The following is a 21,949-nucleotide window of genomic DNA, read 5'->3' on the forward strand; positions in this document are numbered from 1 at the left end:
GGGTTGCATGCAATGCTTCATTTGTAAATTGGGAGGTGCGTGAACAAAAAGTGAGCTGACCTGGGGGGCTCTGAGGTATCAGAACGAATGAAAAAAACACACAAAAAAACGCTTGTCATTGCTTTTGCGTGCTGACATAGAGCAGAAGAGTAGAATGGCTTGCAGGAGATGCACACATGGGGATGATTAATTTTGGCCTAGGGTCCTGGAAAATGTTTGCCTTATATAAACGCATTAAATGCAATTCTACACAATTTTGGATTACTGGAGACTTTGGCAGAATGTTTTTTAATACCTCACAAATTGAGAATCTGAGATGAATAAAAATGACCTTGACTCCATCAATAGCCTTTGCCTAGGTGTGTGGAGACACATATTGTACAATATGAGGAGGAAATATAGTCCACTCATCAGCGATGGCCGATGCGCTCGTGCCAAAACCTTATCTCTCTCTTGTTTTACTTTGTAACGCATCGTTTTACTTTTCCAGATTAGTCTTCTCTTTTCAGCAGAATCCATTTGCTTTCAAACCTGTGTTTTCCGCGATGTTTGGCTATTTGAAATATTGCAAAAGGCCTGTTTTGGCTACATGCTGTTCACTGACAGATTTGCCGCGCGTTCCAGGCTGTAGGCATGCCTTGTGATTGGGCTACACACAATCTGCAGCTAGGTTATTTTAAAATAATATAAGCTATTGCTCCTCTGTAGCTAAATTATAGACCTACTCCTGGTGTAGTATTATACATGATTTCATTTCTCAACAGACAGCAGTAATTCTATAACTTTGGCAAATATATTTCAATTTATCAAGGGTGCTGCGGAACCTCCAGCCCCCTTCCCGCATCTACACTCAGAAAAAAAGGTTCCAGAAGGGTACTGTGGCTGTCCCCATAAAATAACCCTTTTTGGTTCCAGGTAGAACCTTTTTTTGGTTCCAGGTAGAACCCTCTTTGGTTCCAGGTAGAACTTTTTGGGGTTCCATGTAGAACCCTCTGTGGAAAAGGTTCTACCTGGAACTAAAGGGGTTCTTCTATGGGGGCAGCTGAATAACCCTTTTTGGTTCTAGATAGAATCATACACTCTTAGAAAAAGGGTGCTAAGGAATAAATGACGAAGTGCAGCGCTGGAGAGAAGAGAATTACAGGAGCATGACTATCAAAGCAGAGAGATGGAGAGCGATCACAGAAAGTGAATCTCATACTAGTTCTGTGAGATACAGGCGCGCTTCTCTCTCTCACCACAGCATTGGCAACGCATTGATCTATACAGGCTAATGGTGCGCAAACCATAAAACCAGGCAGGCCCAGGACGAATCAAGTCTTAGAATATCAGGCACATTTTCACATTACGTTTTTTAGGGGGAAGGAGAATAACAGAGAAGGCAACTTGAATTAACTTTGATTTTATTATATTTTTTACATTGCAAACAGGGACAATTATTTTTAATGCCAAGAGAGGTACTGATCCTGGCACATGGGTTCCGGAACAAAATGTGCCGGATCCTGTTCATGCCGGATGCTGCTCGAATTAAGCACTGGCTGCATGTACCACCGTTTGAAGACCCTCGGATTAAAAATAAATAAAAATAGAAACCGAATAGTAGAATAAGGTGCAATTTCGAAATGTGGTTGTGCATCAGCAGTTTTTCTCTTATGTCAGTCACTAAACTATCCCATGTCAGCTAACAGTTTTATGATTGGTAAATTAGTCTAGCTGCCAGCTATTTCAATTGAGTAATTATCGTTGAATTACTGCTCGGGTGGCCCCCATTTATTTATGCAGCTAGTCTCATTTCAGATATCATATTAAAAACTGGGTACAGAGGCCCATCAAAGGTAATATTTCATATCTTTTCCCTCCTTTTTGCTGTATGGATGTGAGAATCTTATATTTCCATAAATTGATGTCATTGTGGTGTTGTTCTAATGCTAACAGTGAAGGCTTCTGAATAAACCGTGTTAGATGAGTTGTCCTCATTAAAACGGAGGAAGCGCATTAGTAAGAGGATTGTGCTGCTCAGTTCAAAGCCTGAAGGATAACTACTGTTATATCTGTCCTCAGACCAGTGCTAATTTGATTATCAAATGACGCTTTTTCACATTCTGTGAGGTTCATAGCCAAAATGGGTCCTTGGAGGAGGTTTATCTCCATTGTACAGTGGGACATGCCCGTTTGTCTTATGTGAAGAACACCTCAAAAAGAGTCCAATAAAAAAAGAGTTGTGCTTCCATTGCCTTTGAGATGAGACCTCCTCATTGTTAAATCCCCCTGAGCTCTCGCTGTCTGTATAGGAGCTGTCAAAGAGCAAGGTTATCACTATTATGATCCATTTGAACTGTAGATGCCCTGTATCAGGGGGAGTGATGTGTGTTGGTGAAGCAATTTGTTGATTTAGGATTGCAAGGAGTGGAGTGTTTCACACAGAGGAATTACGGAGATTCACTGTTCATTGTTTAGCAGATTCAGAAGTGTGACATTAACCAAAGAGCCCTGGTTTAGATTGCATGCAGTTGGCACTCTACGTAGGATTATCCAGTACATTGCCCTGACTTTGGTAATTTACTATAGTGGGGATTTTTTTTATTTTATGTTGCTGAGGAAAAAGGTCTCACTTGAGATGAGTTGACCCTACCTCTCTGTTAACTCTCAGCTCACATGGCACAAAAGATGTCACTTGAGCTTTCAGAGTGAAGAATGATGGGAACAGTCTACAGGGCCGGTTGCCATGGAAGCCAAGGTCAGTGATGACTTTCTGCTGCAGAGGCATTGAGGAGCGAGAGCAGAAAGGTGTGTGTGTCATAGCGTGGAAAAGTGACAGATTCTAGGGTCTGGGCAGGAATAGTGAAGACAACAAAAAACAATTTATTTTTCCTTTATTTAACTAAGCAAGTCACTTAAGAACAAATTCTTATTTTCAATGATGGCCTAGCAACAGTGGGTTAACTTCCTTGTTCAGGAGCAGAACGACAGATTTGTACCTTGTCAGCTCGGGGATTCGATCTTGCAACCTTTCGGTTACTAGTCCAATGCTCTAACCACTAGGTTACGCTGCCGCCCCAAGGCATGATTTTCAATAGTCAAGTTTCAACACATCTTAATTCGTTTTCACAATTCAGTTAGAATGCTTCATTTCCATATACAATTTTCTCTTTACTTTTAACTCCATCGTTTCTCAGACTTAGTCATACAGCAAAATGTCCATTTGCTATGTGCTCTCATCAGACATTTCCCCATCATGCCTCTGGACTGCACCACTTCCTGTGAGAGGCCGACCTGGAACACAAAAACAGGGGGGTTTAAATACACAATTCAAAATCACATGATGCATTAATCATCCAGTAGGAAGGCTTGACTGTTACACATGCAAAATAGTCACACCAATTACGTGTGTGTGTTTACTTGTGTGTAGCGCAGCGCAGTGCATCCACATGATATCTGTGTATATGTGGGTAATACTTATGTTATTGATTGTTAAAGGGAAGTATAATGCCAGGTGATGGGGATGTATCCAACAATAGACCATGGTGCTTCTTCTTCTTTCTCCTTCCTCTGTGAAACACATGTGTGATTTGTGGATTGTTTCTCTCTTTGTGAATGCATACTACACATGGAAAGAGAGAAACTTGTGTGTACAATATCCACCATCCTGGTGCAGACTCACTCCCTCCCCCTACATGAAGCTTGATTCCTCCTCATCTCCAGTCACACATTACAGTACTCATCACATTATCCAAATATGACTCATGTATTATGGGGTGCATTCTAAATGATGAGTGTATTTCAGTCACCTCAATTTGATAATGGAAGTGGAGTAGTTGTCCATGTATATCACATTGACATTCTGGCTCAGAAAGGCTTTGAGGAGATGGCTGACATTTTCTTGGAGAACATGCTGAACTGTCAGTTCATCAGGACATTGCTAAGACACTTGAGTCTCTAGACTTGTCATGGCCTGAAAGAAATGATTGGCTGGAAAAAGGTGGTTATTGATGACCTATGGTCACTTTGGATCACCTCAGTTAGGGTGTCTGTCTCTGCTCTTGAGTGAAGACTGTGGGTGGGTTAGTATGTTACATCGGACATACTACTGCACTCTATGGATGCCACGCCCAATAATAACCTGCTGTCGGTCCTTATAAGCTAAACAACACACACATTTTCAGTATGAGAATAGTAGAGATGTGCATCTTTCCTTTTCAAGACGATTTGATACATACACTATATATACACATACCCCTTCAAATGAGTGGATTTGGCTATTTCAGCCACACCCGTTGCTGACAGGTGTAAAAAAAAAAATTCAAGCACACAGCCAGGCAATCTCCATAGACAAACATTGCAGCAATTTGGTTGAAAAAAGTTTCTTAAACTGAATGAAACAGGGATAAACATACCTGAATTTGTCCAATAGAAACTAACATTTGATTGTCTGTCACCTTGATTACTCAAAATTCTCTCGACCTGTACACCTACATTGTAAACTTAGGCTTAGGGTGTAGCAACCTCATGATGGGTACAGGAAAAAATTGAGTATTGTGTAGTAGCCTAAACATATCTATGTTACATTGAGCTTGATGAATGGAAAATGAATGACAGTCAACCAATATGCTGTAATAGAAATTAGGCCATGTTCATAAAACATTTGTATCATCCAGCCTGTTCAACCTCTCATTCATATCGTCTGAGATCCCCAAGGATTGGAAAGCTGCCGCAGTCATCCCCCTCTTCAAAGGGGGAGACACCCTGGACCCAAACTGTTACAGACCTATATCCATCCTGCCCTGCCTATCTAAGGTCTTCGAAAGCCAAGTCAACAAACAGGTCACTGACCATCTCGAATCCCACCGTACCTTCTCCGCTGTGCAATCTGGTTTCCGAGCCGGTCACGGGTGCACCTCAGCCACGCTCAAGGTACTAAACGATATCATAACCGCCATCGATAAAAGACAGTACTGTGCAGCCGTCTTCATCGACCTTGCCAAGGCTTTCGACTCTGTCAATCACCATATTCTTATCGGCAGACTCAGTAGCCTCGGTTTTTCGGATGACTGCCTTGCCTGGTTCACCAATTACTTTGCAGACAGAGTTCAGTGTGTCAAATCGGAGGGCATGCTGTCCGGTCCTCTGGCAGTCTCTATGGGGGTGCCACAGGGTTCAATTCTCGGGCCGACTCTTTTCTCTGTATATATTAATGATGTTACTCTTGTTGCGGGCGATTCCCTGATCCACCTCTACGCAGACGACACCACTCTATATACTTCCGGCCCGTCCTTGGACACTGTGCTATCTAACCTCCAAACGAGCTTCAATGCCATACAAGACTCCTTCCGTGGCCTCCAACTGCTCTTAAACGCTAGTAAAACCAAATGCATGCTTTTCAACCGTTCGCTGCCTGCACCCGCACGCCTGACCAGCATCACCACCCTGTATGGTTCCGACCTTGAATATGTGGACATCTATAAGTACCTAGGTGTTTGGCTAGACTGTAAACTCTCCTTCCAGACTCATATCAAACATCTCCAATCGAAAATCAAATCAAGAGTCGGCTTTCTATTCCGCAACAAAGCCTCCTTCACTCACGCCGCCAAACTTACCCTAGTAAAACTGACTATCCTACCGATCCTCGACTTTGGCGATGTCATATACAAAATTGCTTCCAACACTCTACTCAGCAAACTGGATGCAGTTTATCACAGTGCCATCCGTTTTGTCACTAAAGCACCTTATACCACCCACCACTGCGACTTGTATGCTCTAGTCGGCTGGCCCTCGCTACATATTCGTCGCCAGACCCACTGGCTCCAGGTCATCTACAAGTCCATGCTAGGTAAAGCTCCGCCTTATCTCAGTTCACTGGTCACGATGGCAACACCCATCCGTAGCACGCGCTCCAGCAGGTGTATCTCACTGATCATCCCTAAAGCCAACACCTCATTTGGCCGCCTTTCGTTCCAGTACTCTGCTGCCTGTGACTGGAACGAATTGCAAAAATCGCTGAAGTTGGAGACTTTTATCTCCCTCACCAACTTCAAACATCTGCTATCTGAGCAGCTAACCGATCGCTGCAGCTGTACATAGTCTATTGGTAAACAGCCCACCCATTTTCACCTACCTCATCCCCATACTGTTTTTATTTATTTACTTTTCTGCTCTTTTGCACACCAATATCTCTACCTGTACATGACCATCTGATCATTTATCACTCCAGTGTTAATCTGCAAAATTTTAATTATTCGCCTACCTCCTCATGCCTTTTGCACACCATGTATATAGACTCCCCTTTTTTTCTACTGTGTTATTGACTTGTTAATTGTTTACTCCATGTGTAACTCTGTGTTGTCTGTTCACACTGCTATGCTTTATCTTGGCCAGGTCGCAGTTGCAAATGAGAACTTGTTCTCAACTAGCCTACCTGGTTAAATAAAGGTGAAATAAAAAATTTAAAAATTTAAAAATCCTTCCTCATCTTAAACGGCACTGACCGCCACTGGGCTACAGATATTTCCTGGGGTTGTCGGCATGCAAAATTACTTGTAGATCAATGACTGTCAACTCAGTTACATGTAGTTCGACATTGAAGGAGAGTACACATCAGTGGTCACAAAAGATGAGAGGTATTTTCGGAAGATAGAAAGAATGTAAATGAGCAAAACAAATTTTGTGAACCGGCGATTCTTAATGTTTGAATCGATTTTCTGACCGATGCATCTTGCTACATTTGGATTGGTGCGGACTGATACACTTGTATCTTAAACATTTGAATCAGGGACTGATGAGTATCAGTGATTCGTTACATCCCTAGAATTGTATTGATTACTTGTCTTCCTAGCATCACACCCAAAGTGTTTATATGTGTGTGATGGAGTCATGATATGAATCAATCTGATATTATTGAATGTGCCATTTGTCTCTGTTCCTGTTGACAAGGACTCTGCCAAGGCCAGTGGTTCCTGCTGCTCTGTTCTTGTCCCTTCAGTGAACCCTCAGAGTGGAGTGAGGTAAGACAGAGGAGGTATCAATCCATTCTGTGCCAAGCACCTATGCTTACACAAATATAGAATATATTGCAAGAGAATTCACCGATAAATTGGTTCACATGGAAAACTAAAGGCATAGAACCCATAAATTACTAAATAGGAAATACAAGTATTTCCATGATAGCATTACAAATCAATGTTGGATTGACCAGTTTAGATATTTTCAAATACATGCAATTTAACAGTTTTATATCACAAAATGTTGATTTGAAATATTTTGGGCATCAGATTAATCTCAATGGAATCCTATTTGAGTCAGAAAATGATATTCATATGGTAGGTTAGCTATACAAAACCTTGCAGAGAGCCTATGCATCTGACATGAATATATTCCCCTGTAATAATGGTATTTTTTGAATGATAATTATTGTGTTTTTTTCTGTTGTCTAATCTTGGTTTGTATGTGTTTGCATGCCCACATTGTGTGTGCTTTGTAAGTCTTCACATGTGGGAGGTATGTGTGTGTTGAGTACACACTGTTCTGAGCTTTAGGAGGAATCATTTATCACCCTCACTCTCATTACACAAGGTCCGCATTGCATTGTGGGAAGGAGTAGTGCCACATTTATTATAATTGAAAAGGAAGGGTTGGATCTCCTTGGGTTTACAAGTCAACGGAGTAGCCTAGGTTCTAACACATATCTGATTATAACACACATATGAGTATGTCAGGTACTGTGAAAGGTTTATACTCCTGTCTCATTGCGATATAATGTGTGCAGCGTATCCATTTTACATGAAACCCTGACCCTGCCCATCCCCCACTAACTGAGACACAACTCGGATGCAGCTGCAGCTCCCTGAGTATTAGCGTAAGATGTATGGCTCTTCTAATAGCAGTAATGAACTGACTGTCAGTGGGGTAATACTAGGACTAGAGACCGGGACACAAAATGACCCTCTCTCTCTCCCTGTGTCACTGTCACATGGCAGTCACAATACATTGAGTTATTATACAGATAATGGTCATTAACAGGCTGACAAGGGAAAGGTAAATAAATCTATCAATAACCTTTGGGACCTCTAGGAACCTCTACGCTGCTCATGACATACTCTGAAGTGGTTCATTAAACACAATACATTTTAATAGAACTTCCAAAATAAAAAAAATGCTGTGTAGAATGAATAAGATTGGGCATCAGTTTAGTGGGGCGGCAGGGTAGCCTAGTGGTTAGAGCGTTGGACTAGTAACCGAAAGGTAACCGAAAGGTTGCAAGTTCGAATCCCCGAGCTGACAAGGTACAAATCTGTCGTTCTGCCCCTGAACAGGCAGTTAACCCACTGTTCCTAGGCCGTCATTGAAAATAAGAATTTGTCTAGTAAAATAAAGATAAAATAAATAAAAAATTCATCGGCTGGCCAGTTTGTGACCAAGGCTGTGGTTTGGAACAAAGAGTTACCCTAGTAATGGAATTCACCTCTTACTGTCACAACATCAGCCTGACAGCCAATGGGACATGGTGGTGTGTTATTTTGGAGGGGTATCAGGGAGAGGTGTCAGAGTGTTGATCCCATCCCATGGTTGGTTTTGGCAGCAGCCTTGAAGATCTAACGTTCTCTGGTAAGTGATGGATGAGACTGGCTGGGCTGGGGTGGTGGCGGTGAAGGAGGCAGGTAAACAGGGTGGTAATACATCTCCCTGCCTAGCACACCATCAGCCAAATGAGAAGTGACTCAGAAAACGGTGCTCTGCTGCTCACACACACATCCCTATTCAAAGGTATCAAGGTGTTTTAGCAGGAGATGGTATAAATGTTTGATTTAGGTACTATTATAGATGTAGATACTATTTCTGCAGTACCCTATCCATTATAAAATGGTATACAAAAAAGTTATGATTTATGGTTTATATAATTGTATTACATTATAAAAATCTAATGTATTTATATAGCCCTTCGTACATCAGCTGATATCTCAAAGTGCTGTACAGAAACCCAGCCTAAAACCCCAAACAGCAAGCAATGCAGGTGTTGAAGCATGTTGGCTAGGAAAAACTCCCTAGAAAGGCCAAAACCTAGGAAGAAACCTAGAGAGGAACCAGGCTATGAGGGGTGGCCAGTTCTCTTCTGGCTGTGCCGGGTGGAGATTATAACAGAACATGGCCAAGATGTTCAAATGTTCATAAATGACCAGCATGGTCAAATAATAGGTCTGGGACAGGTAGTACGTCTGGTGAACAGGTCAGGATTCCTTACCCGCAGACAGAACAGTTGAAACTGGAGCAGCAGCACGGCCAGGAGTCATCATGCCAGGTAGTCCTGAGGCATGGTCCTAGGGCTCAGGTCCTCCGAGAGAGAGAGAAAGAAAGAGAGAAATAGAGAATTAGAGAGAGCATACTTAAATTCACACAGGACACCGAATAAGACAGGAGAAGTACTCCAGATATAACAAACTGACCCTAGCCCCCCGACACAAACTACTGCAGCATAAATACTGGAGGCTGAGACAGGAGAGGTCAGGATACACTGTGGCCCCATCCGATGATACCCCGGACAGGGCCAAACAGGAAGGATATAGCCCCACCCACTTTGCCAAAGCACAGCTCCCACACCACTAGAGGGATATCTTCAACCACCAACTTACCATCCTGAGACAAGGCCGAGTATAGCCCACAAAGATCTCTGCCACGGCACAACCCAGACAGGAAGATCACATCAGTGATCAGTGATTATATGCAATTACATCATATTTACAGTTGAAAGAAAGATGCATATGCAGAAACAAACCCCATACCTACTGTAAAATATGGTGGTGGATTTTTGATGTTATGGGGCTATTTTGCTTCCACTGGTCCTGGGCCCTTGTTAAGGTCAACGTCATCATCAACTTTACCCAGTACCCAGACATTTTAGCCCAAAACTTGGTTGCCTCTAGCAGAAGGCTTTAAACTTGGCCGCAATTGGATCTTCCAGCAAGACAATTAACCTAAATGGTTAATTGACCCCAAAATCAACATCACTGACGGTCTGCGCTGGTCTTTTGGCGTAGCGCGGCTCGCTGGATGTAAACATGGGCGGCCTCCCATGTCTCCTCCGCGCGCCTGAACCAGTCATCCACCACAGGAGCCTCGGTCTGACCCTGATGCCACGGCGCCAGAACCGGCTGGTACCCCAATACGCAATGAAACGGGGAGAGGTTCATGGAGGAATGATGAAGCAAGTTCTGCGCCATCTCGGCCCAGGGCACGAACGCCGACCCACTCCCCCGGCCGGTCTTGGCAATAGGACCGCAGAAACCTGCCCGCATCCTGGTTGCCTCTCTCTACCTACCCATTACTGTCGTAGGTGAAATGAACTGGGGAACCCGATCAGACACTATATCCTCAAGCACCCCGTAGTGCTTGAGGATATAGTGAGTAAACAGGGCTTCCACAGTCTGTAGGGCCGTAGGAAGACCGGGCAGAGGGAGGAGACGGCAGGACTTAGAGAAACGATCCACAAGACCAGGATCGTAGTGCTTCCCTGTGAAAGAGGAAGATCGGTTAAAAAAATGCACTGACAAGTGTGAGCAAGGTCGTTGTGGAATGGGTAAGGGGTGTAGCTTACCTCTGGGCAGGTGTCTCGGAGCCTTACACACCGAGCAGGAGGAAACATAAACCCTCACATCCTTTGCCAAGGTGGGCCACCAGTACTTCCCAGTCAGACAGCGCACCGTCCGACCGATCCTCGGATGACCAGAGGAGGGTGACATGTGGGCCCAGTAGGGCCCAGGAGATCAGCTGGTCATGGACAGCAGACGGAACGTACATACGCCCGACGGGACACTGGAGGGGAGCGGGCTCTGTACGCAACGCCTGCTCAATGTCTGCGTCCAGCTCACACATGACCGGCACTCCCCGGCAAGATCCCGGGATTATGGTAGCCTGATCCATGGGCCACTCCTCTGTGTCATACAGCCGGGACAGTGCGTCTGCCTTCATATTCTGGGAACCTGGTCTGTAGGGCAAGGTAAACACAAAACGGGTAAAGAACTTGGCCCACCTTGCCCGACGAGGATTCAGTCTCCTCGCTGCCCGGATGTACTCCAGGTTGTGGTGGTCAACCCAGATGAGGAAAGGGTGTTTAGCCCCCTCAAGCCAATGTCTCCATGCCTTCAACGCTTTAACCACAGCCAACAGCTCCCGTTCCCCCACATCATAGTTACGCTCCGCCGGGCTGAGCTTCTTTGAGAAGAAAGCACAGGGGCAGGGTTTACCTGCGCTGTGAGAGCACGGCTCTTATCCCAGCCTCGGATGCGTCCACCTCCACTATGAACGGCCAAAGAGGAATTCGGATGGGCCAGCACGGGAGCCGAAGTAAACAGAGCTCTTAGCTGCTCAAAAGTCCTGTCCGCCTCAGCCTACCACTGCAACCATACAGGACCCCCCTTCAGCAGTGAGGTAATGGGAGCAGCCACCTGGCCAAAACCCAAAATGAATCTCCAGTAGTAATTGGCAAACCCTAAAAATTGCTGCACCTCCTTTACCGCGGTGGGAGTCGGCCAATTACGCACAGCTGCAATGCGGTCACTCTCCATCTCCACCCCTGATGTGGAAATGCGATACTCTAGGAAGGAGACGGCCTGCTGAAAGAACAGGCATTTCTCAGCCTTGATGTAAAGGTCATGCTCCAACAGTCGTCCAAGTACCCTGCACACCAGGGACACATGCTCGGCGCCTGTAGCGGAGTATATCAGAATGTCATCGATATACACCACTACACCCTGCCCGTGCAGGTCCCTGAAAATCTCGTCTACAAAGGATTGGAAAACTGATAGAGCATTCTTCAAGCCGTACAGCATGACGAGGTACTCATAATGCCCTGAGGTGGTACTAAACACTGTCTTCCACTCGTCTCCCCCCCGGATACGCACCAGGTTATACGCACTCCTGAGATCCAGTTTCGTGAAGAAGCTCGCCCCATGCATTGACTCAATCGCCGTGGCGATAAGAGGTAGCGGGTAACTATACCTCACTGTGATTTGATTGAGACCTCTATAGTCAATGCACGGGCGCAGACCTCCATCCTTCTTCTTCACAAAAAAGAAACTTGAGGAGGCGGGTGAAGTGGAGGACCGAATGTATGTAGGGTTTCAGAGACATATGTCTCCATAGCCACCGTCTCTGCTTGCGACAGGGGATACACGTGACTCCTGGGAAGCGCAGCGTCTGCCAGGAGATTTATCGCACAATCCCCCTATCGATGAGGTGGTAATTGAGTCGCAGAAGGCGAGAGCCAAATCGGCATATTCTGAGGGGAAGCGCACGGTGGAGCCATGGTCTGGACTTTCCACCGTGGTAGCACCAATGGAAATCCCTACACACCTCCCAGAGCACTCTCGCGACCACCCCGTGAGAGCCCTCTGTTGCCAGGAAATGGTGGGGTTATGATGAGCCACCCAGGGAAGGCCTAGTACCATGGAAAACGCAGGACAGTCAATGAGGAAGGGACTGATTTTCTCCTCGTGACTCCCCTGCGTCTCCATGACCAGGGAGATAGTGGACTCCCTGATTAGCCCGGACCCTAGTGATCGACTATCCAGAGCGTGAACCGGGAAGGGTCTAACTTCAGGAATGATGGGGATCCCTAAACTAAGGACTAACGCTCTGTCGATAAAATTCCCAGCTGTGCCTGAATCAACGAGCACCTTATGCTGGGAATGCGGGGAAAACTCAGGGAAACAAACATGTACAAACAGGTGGTCAAACAGAGGACTCTGGATGAGTGTGGTGCAGACTCACCTGGGGTGACGCCAGAGTGCCCTGCCTGTTGCCTCGACTCCCAGAGGGACCAACACGGCACCGACCGGCAGTATGCCCTCTGCGGCCACAGATGGTGCACGTGATGGCCCCTCCTCCAGCCTCCCTACGTGCAGCCCCTCCCAACTCTATGGGCACCGAAGCGGGGGTGCTGGAAGATGAAACCGACAGAGCCCCCTCTGGATGTCAGCGGGTGACCAGCAGGTTGGACAAATCCACCAGTTGGTCAAAGGAGATGGTGGCATCCCTGCAGGCCAGCTCACGTCGGACGTCCTCGTGCAGGCTGCACTGATAGTGGTCGATGAGGACCCTGTCGTTCCAGCCTGCTCCGGCGGCCAAAGTTCAGAATTTCAGGGCAAACTCCTGGGCGCTCCTCGTCCCCTGCCTCAAATGGAAGAGCCATTCCCCGAACTCTCTACCTTCGGGCGGATGGTCGAAGATGGCCCAGAAGCGACGGGTGCCCACATGGCGTTTGCCCACTCCAGAGCTCTCCCCGAGAGGCATGAGACGAGGGCGGACACTTTCTCCCTTCCCGAGGGAGCTGGGTGAACAGTGGCCAGGTAGAGGTCCAGTTGTAACAGGAATCCCTGGCACTGTGCTGCCGTCCTATCATACTCCCTGGGAAGGGAGAGACGCATCCCATTGGGACTGGCTCCAAACGGGACGGGTAGAGGTAACCCCGGTTGCGTTGGTCGAGACAGCCCATCTGATATAATAGAAATTCATATGATTTATATGATTAAGATAATGACTAAATTATTTATATGTTAAAGGTAATGTTAAGATAATGACAAAAAATATTCCACCCGGAAACCATATAATTGTATGAAATTTATTAGAATCATAAAACTATAATCTGATGATGTGTGTAGTTTTAGTCAGAATTAGAACAAGGACCTTTTGTTCCTTTTTAGTCTGTAAGCAGGGTGCAAGTGGGAAACAAATGATAAGAGGAGCTATCGACAGACATGTTGTACTACTGTGTTCCTTACAGTACATTCTGTCTCCACCCGTGGAGGGGAGAAACTGTTAGGCTTGCAGAAAATTATGAAACATTCAGCAGACTGAACAATGTATCTGTGTAGTGGAAAAACGCCGACTGTCTGAGCAAGGTGTAGCTTAAGATTTGAACTTCTTTGTGTGTGTTATAAAGACTATGTTTGCATTTTTGATTTTAGAGTACTCTCGTGAATAAACATTTTGACTATTGTAAGCTGGGACTCTTGTTTGTTTCATTCAACCAGAATCTTACAAACTCTGGGTTGCAGACTGAGTAGATTAATTGAAGTTGATGAACATTGATAAAGAAATTCTCATAACACCATCTCAGTATGGAGCTCAGTTCACAATGCATGTAGACCTATCATCTCATCATGGTAAATGTTTTTCTTGTGACAGGTAGGCCTACATTTGCTACAGTAATATAAGGACTGAATGCGTGTCTAATTTACCCGTCTCCATCTGGGTTTCGGGGTCACCTTATTGTTTTATTTACTGCAGCTGCAGAGTTTTAAAAACAGCCGATCACTGGAATATCATTGCTTTAAATCGGTGCATGTGCACTCTTGCAGTCTCTCTCTCTCTCTCTCCATCAACTCCAGTCAATTTGCATCCAAAATACGTAGATAATCCTGTTCTAGTTTGATATATAGCCCTATATATAGATGTCCTAGTCTACCTCTTTCAGGTAATAAATTCAATGCAGTATTAGCCTTATATTTAGCTAATTAATGGTTATGCATAATAAACTTCTAATTTATAGCCTCCGTCTCTTGCGCAATAAGCACACACCTGTGCTCCACTACCCTCTCTCCTTAAAAAAAACACTCCTTAACTCTTGGAGTCCCATGCACAAAAAGCTAGACTAGAATAGCTTGCTGGACATTATTTTGTTTTGCATTTCTTATACCAAAAGATTAGTCAAAGAGGGATGCAAGCTCTTGTTTGCTGAACGTTAAATACAGCAGCCAATATAACTCACGGGTAGTTTGAAAGAAGAGCAAACGTGCGATGCCGGTAGGCTATAGCAGTTATTTATGCAGACCCATAACCATTCAATCTTTGTGAGGAGAAGTGAAAGCCTTGTGCATTTAATTCTATTCCTATATTATTCAATGATGTCATTAGAATGATGAAGATAAGGACAACAAAACGTATTTCATTTAACTGTTGAAAGCGAGGAAGGAATGAAGCAACAATAGCGATTGAAAGCGGAGGTAGGCTAACATATTCTGAAAAGGTGTATATATACACTGCTCAAAAAAATAAAGGGAAGACTTAAATAACACAATGTAACTCCAAGTCAATCACACTTCGGTGAAATCAAACTGTCCACTTAGGAAGCAACACTGATTGACAATAAATTTCACATGCTGTTGTGCAAATGGAATAGACAACAGGTGGAAATTATAGGCAATTAGCAAGACACCCCCAATAAAGGAGTGGTTCTGCAGGTGGTGACCACAGACCACTTTTCAGTTCCTATGCTTCCTGGCTGATGTTTTGGTCACTTTTGAATGCTGGCGGTGCTTTCACTCTATTGGTAGCATGAGATGGAGTCTACAACCCACACAAGTGGCTCAGGTAGTGCAGCTCATCCAGGATGGCACATCAATACGAGCTGTGGCTAGAAGGTTTGCTGTGTCTGTCAGCGTAGTGTCCAGACCATGGAGGCGCTACCAGGAGACAGGTCAATACATCAGGAGACGTGGAGGAGGCCGTAGGAGGGCAACAACCCAGCAGCTGGACCGCTACCTCCGCCTTTGTGCAAGGAGGAGCAGGAGAAGCACTGCCAGAGCCCTGCAAAATGACCTCCAGCAGGCCACAAATATGCATGTGTCTGCTCAAATGGTCAGAAACAGACTCCATGAGGGTGGTATGAGGGCCCGACGTCCGCAGGTGGGGGTTGTGCTTACAGCCCAACACCGTGCAAGACGTTTGGCATTTGCCAGAGAACACCAAGATTGGCAAATTCGCTACTGGCGCCCTTGTGCTCTTCACAGATGAAAGCAGGTTCACACAGAGCACATGTGACAGACGTGACAGATTCTGGAGACGCCGTGGAGAACGTTCTGCTGCCTGCAACATCCTTCAGCATGACCAGTTTGGCGGTGGGTCAGTCATGGTGTGGGGTGGCATTTCTTTTGGGTGCCGCACAGCCCTCCATGTGCTTGCCAGAGGTAGCCTGACTGCCAGTAGGTACCGAGATGAGATCCTCAGACCCCTTGTGAGACCATATGCTGGTGCGGTTGGCCCTGGGTTCCTCCTGATGCAAGACCTCATGTGGCTGGAGTGTGTCAGCAGTTCCTGCAAGATGAAGGCATTGATGCTATGGACTGGCCCGCCCGTTCCCCAGACCTGTATCCAATTGAGCACATCTGGGACATCATGTCTCGCTCCATCCACCAACGCCACGTTGCACCACAGACTGTCCAGGAGTTGGCGGATGCTTTAGTCCAGGTCTGGGAAGAGATCCCTTAGGAGACCATCCGCCACCTCATCAGGAGCATGCCCAGGCGTTGTAGGGAGATCATACAGGCACGTGGAGGCCACACACACTACTGAGCCTCATTTTGACTTGTTTTAAGGACATTACATCAAAGTTGGATCAGCCTGTAGTGTGGTTTTCTACTTTAATTTTGAGTGTGACTCCAAATCCAGACCTCCATGGGTTGATACATTTGAGTTCCATTGATCATTTTTGTGTGATTTTGTTGTCAGCACATTCAACTATGTAAAGAAAAAATAAGAATATAATAATAAGAATATTTAATTAATTCAGATCTAGGATGTGTTATTTTAGTGGTCCCTTTATTTTTTTGAGCAGTGTATATACACGTCAGCATACTAATTATACAAATAGCCCCTATTATATTTGAAAATTAAAATCAAATTCATTAACCTATACTTTTTAGGCTGCATGTGCTGCACCTGAATCACATGTTCTCCCTCTGCTTTATCATGGTTTGAACGATGTGCGTAATTCCAGTCCATATAATACAGTATAATACAATACAGTACAGTAACGCAGTCCACACTCAAAAAGATTAGCCTACTGGAGCTAGTTTAATTTATTTATCCAAGAGAGCATATAGCGAGCTACATCTATGGGATTTTATGTTTTTCAGATGTGCATAATGTGCAGTAGCCTATATCATATATGTATTGGATAACGGCACAATCATTTGGCCTTTTTTGGGCTTGGGATCATTAAATGTCTTTAATGTAGGGCTCATCAGGCTTAGGTAGCATCAGGTCAGAAGTACAGTACCAGTCAAAAGTTGACACACTAACTAATTTGTTGTGTCTTTGTAGGGCTTTTCTTTATTTTTATTTTTTCTACATTCTAGAATAATAGTGAAGAGATCTAAACTTTGCAATAACACATATGGAATCATGTAGTAACCAACAAAGTGTTAGAGAAATCTAAATACAATTTTATATTTGAGATTCTTCACACTCTTGACATTCTCTCAAACAGAGAGGTGGAATGCATTTCAATTAACAGGTGTGCCTTCGTAAAAGTTCATTTGGGAATTTCTTTCCTTCTTAATGCGTTTAAGCCAAATCAGTTGTATCCCCACTGTATAATGCTGAATAGTTTTGTTGATATATTTCAATGTTAAACAAATTATTTTAATCATTTACACTACAATTAAAATGGCTGCTGTAGTTGCGGCTATTTCCAGCAATGCAAAAACTGATGTCAAGGAAAATGAGAACTGGAGAGAGGTTGTGGGTCAAAATGCCCCAAAGGAGACTGTTTTACATATTTTTTATCATGGAGAGAGAAATCCTGACAAAGGAGGAGGCCATAGCCAACCTCATTAAGGAGGAGAAGCTCTACCACAGTCTCATACATGAAATTCATCCAAACCACTTGAGGTCAGTACAGACAGTACGTGCACTCTGGCGTAAATATATTCTCAGTCAGGAAGCAAGGGCAAAGCTTCTGATCAGAGGAATAACAGTCAGAGAATAATCTGTTCAGTTTGAAGTCACGCATGGCTGACTAGAACTCAATTCAAGTTACAGTTAAATAACTACCTGAATCAGCAGATGATAGTGTTGTGACTGAGTTTCTGGCTAAAGCCGGATGTAGGGTGGTGGGGAGAGTGATGAGGCGCATGATAAGATATAAGGGTCAATTTACAAACTGCTCCAATGGAGAGGGTTTTGTACAGTTGAAGTCGGAAGTTTACATACACTTAGGTTGGAGTCATTAAAACTCATTTTTTCAACAACTCCACAAATTTCTTGTTAACAAACTATAGTTTTGGCAAGTCGGTTAGGACATCTACTTTGTGCATGACACAGGTAATTTTTCCAACAATTGTGTACAGACAGATTACTTCACTTATAATTCACTGTATCACAATTCCAGTGGGTCAGAAGTTTACATACACTAACTTGACTGTGCCTTTAATGGCCAAGATGGCGTAGCAGTCAGACGTCTTTGTCCTCATCTTGGCCCGTGTATATACCTTGTATACCTTTAATATATTTTTTCTTCACATATCTTTTTTATATTTTTCCTAAACCTCAACTTCAATATACTCTCCTGCAACCCGCCTCATCCAATGTGGTATGAATCTGCTATTTTCTAAAGTATTTTTCTTTACTTTTGAACCGGAATCCCCCAACAGAAGCTAGCCAGCTAACTAGCTACTAGCTAGTAGTCAGCTAACCACTGCTAACCTCTAGCTCTGAAACACTTGCCATTTTTTTAAATTTTATTTACCTTTATTTAACTAGGCAAGTCAGTTAAGAACAAATTCTTATTTTCAATGACGGCCTAGGAACAGTGGGTTAACTGCCTGTTCAGGGGCAGAACGACAGATTTGTACCTTGTCAGCTCGGGGGTTTGAACTTGCAACCTTCCGGTTACTAGTCCAACGCTCTAACCACTAGGCTACCCTGCTGCCCCAACACTTGCCAGTTTGCACAACGCGATTCAAACCAGAGCATACCAGAATTATTTTCTCTCCATATCCCCGGATTCCAACCGCAAGCTCGGAACCTTTTCACCTGGATCATCGCAGCTAGCTAGCTGCAATCCGAGTTCCCACTCCTGGCTAACGTCTCTGCTCAGAAGCAAGCACCAATTAGCCTGGAGCTATCCCATGCTAGGTCCATCTCCCGGCTAGCTGAAGAGCTCCATCAGCCACTCCTTGGGCTACAATACCTATTTTGCCAATTGGCCTGGACCCCTTTTACTACACGAAGCCCTGCTAATCCATCACGACTGGACTACCGACGTAATCTGCCCGAGGGTTCTTTATGCAACAGGCCCCTCCATCGCGACCTCCTCTGAATGCCCATTTGCTAGCCTGCTAGCCGCGGCCCGCTAGCTGTCTAGAGCATATCGGACTGTTAGCTGAATAGGTCCATTGGCCAATTTATTGGGCCACAATACCTATTTTGCCAAATGGACTGGGCACCTTTACTACACGGAACCCTACTAATCCATCACGGCTGGTCAGCCGACGGAACCGCACAAGGAGGCTACAACAGACTTCTTCCGTTGCGACGTACCTCTAAGTCCCTTCTGCTAGCTTGCTAGCCCCGGCCTGTCTGAATCGTCGTGTCTCCAGCCAGCTTAACTACTCAGTGGACCCCTATGATCACTCGACTACGCATGCCTCTCCCTAATGCCAATATGCCTTGTCCATTGCTGTTCTGGTTAGTGATTATTGTCTTATTTCACTGTAGAGCCTCTAGCTCTGCTCAATATGCCTTAGCTAACCCTTCAGTTCCACCTCCCACACATGCGGTGACATCACCTGGTTTAAATGATGTTTCTAGAGACAATATCTCTCTCATCGTCACGCTATTCCTAGGTTTACCTCCACTGTATTCACATCCTACCATGCCTTTATCTGTACATTATGCCTTGAATCTATTCTATCGCGCCCAGAAACCTGCTCTTTTTACTCTCTGTTCTGAAGTTAATGGCCTTCTGGTGATGTTGAGGTTAATCCAGGCCCAGCAGTGCCTAGCTCCACTCCCATTCCCCAGGTGCTAATTTGTTGCTAATTTGTTGACTTCTGTAACCGTAAAAGCCTTGGTTTCATGCATGTTACCATTAGAAGCCTCCTCCCTAAGTTTGTTTTATTCACTGCCTTAGCACACTCTGCCAACCCGGATGTCCTATCCGTGAATCCTGGCTTAGGAAGGCCGCCAAAAACCCAGAAATGTCCATCTCAAACTACAACATTTTCAGACAAGATAGAACTGACAAAGGGGGCGGAGTGGCAATCTACTGCAGAGATAGCCTGCAGAGTTCTGTCATACTATCCAGGTCTGTGCCCAAACAACTCGAGCTTCTACGTCTAAAAATCCACCTGTCCAGAAACAAGTCTCTCACCGTTGCCGCTTGCTACAGACCACCCTCTGCCCCCAACTGTGCCCTGGACACCATATGTGAATTGATTGCCCCCAATCTATCTTCAGAGCTCGTGCTGCTAGGTGACCTAAACTGGGACATGCTTAACACCCCGGCCATCCTACAATCTAAGATTGATTCCCTCAATCTCACACAAATGATCAATGAACCTACCAGGTACAACCCCAAATCCGAAAACACGGGCACCCTCATAGATATCATCCTAACCAACTTGCCCTCCAAATACACCTCTGCTGTCTTCAACCAAGATCTCAGCGATCACTGCCTCATTGCCTGCATTCATAATGGGTCTGCGGTCAAACGACCACCCCTCATCACTGTCAAACGCTCCCTAAAACACTTCAGCGAGCAGGCCTCTCTAATCGAACTGGCCCGGGTATCCTGGAAGGATATTGACCTCATCCGGTCAGTAGAGGATGCCTGGTTAATCTTTAAAAGTGCCCTCCTCACCATCTTAAATAAGCATGCCCCATTCAAAAAAAATTGAAACAGGAACAGATATAGCCCTTGGTTCACTCCAGACCTGACTGCCCTTGACCAGCACAAAAACATCCTGTGGCGTACTGCATTACCATCAAATAGCCCCCGTGATATGCAACTTTTCAGGGAAGTTAGGAACCAATATACACAGGCAGTTAGAAAAGCAAAGGCAGCTGCCCACTGCACTGAGGCTAGGAAACACCGATAAATCCACGATAATTGAGAATTTCAATGAGAATTTTCTACGGCTGGCCATGCTTTCCACCTGGCTACCCCTACCCCGGGCAACTGCCCTGCACCCCCCACAGCAACTCGCCCAAGCCTCCCCATTTCTCCTTCACCCAAATCCAGATAGCTGATGTTCTTAAAGAGCTGCAAAATCAGGACCGCTACAAATCAGCAGAACTAGACAATCTGGAACCTCTCTTTCTAAAATGATCTGCCGAAATTGTTACAAACCCTATTACTAGCCTGTTCAACCTCCCTTTGTATCGTCTGAGATCCCCAAAGATTGGAAAGCGGCCGCGGTCATCCCCCTCTTCAAAGGGGGAGACACTCTAGACCTAAACTGCTACAGACCCATATCTATCCTACCCTGCCATTCTAAGGTCTTTGAAAGCCAAGTTAACAAACAGATCACTGACCATTTTGAATCCCACTGTACCTTCTCCGCTATGCAATCTGGCTTCCGAGCTGGTCATGGGTGCACCTCAGTCACGCTCAAGGTCCTAAGCGATATTATAACCGCCATAGATAAGAGCCAATACTGTGCAGCCATATTCATCGACCTGGCCAAGGCTTCCGACTCTGTCTAGCACCACATTCTTATCGGCAGACTCAACAGCCTTGGTTTCTCAAATGACTGCATCGCCTGGTTCACCAACTACTCCTCTGATAGAGTTCAGTGTGTCAAATCGGAGGGCCTGTTGTCCGGACCTCTGGCAGTCTCTATGGGGGTGCCACAGGGTTCAATTCTCGGGCCGTCTCTCTTCTCTGTATACATCAATGATGTCGCTCTTGCTGCTGGTGATTCCCTGATCCACCTCTACGCAGACGACACCATTCTGTATACTTCTGGCCCTTCTTTGGACACTGTGCTAACTAACCCCCAGACGAGCTTCAATGCCATACAACTCTCCTTCCATGGCCTCCAACTGCTCTTAAATGCAAGTAAAACTAAATGCATGTCTTCAATCGATCGCTGCCTGCACCTGCGCGCCCATCCAGCATCACTACTCTGGACGGTTCTGACCTAGAATATGTGGACAACTACAAATACTTAGGTGTCTG

This window comes from Oncorhynchus kisutch, linkage group LG1 (genome assembly GCF_002021735.2).
Source record: "Oncorhynchus kisutch isolate 150728-3 linkage group LG1, Okis_V2, whole genome shotgun sequence".
Classification (NCBI taxonomy): Eukaryota; Metazoa; Chordata; class Actinopteri; order Salmoniformes; family Salmonidae; genus Oncorhynchus; species Oncorhynchus kisutch.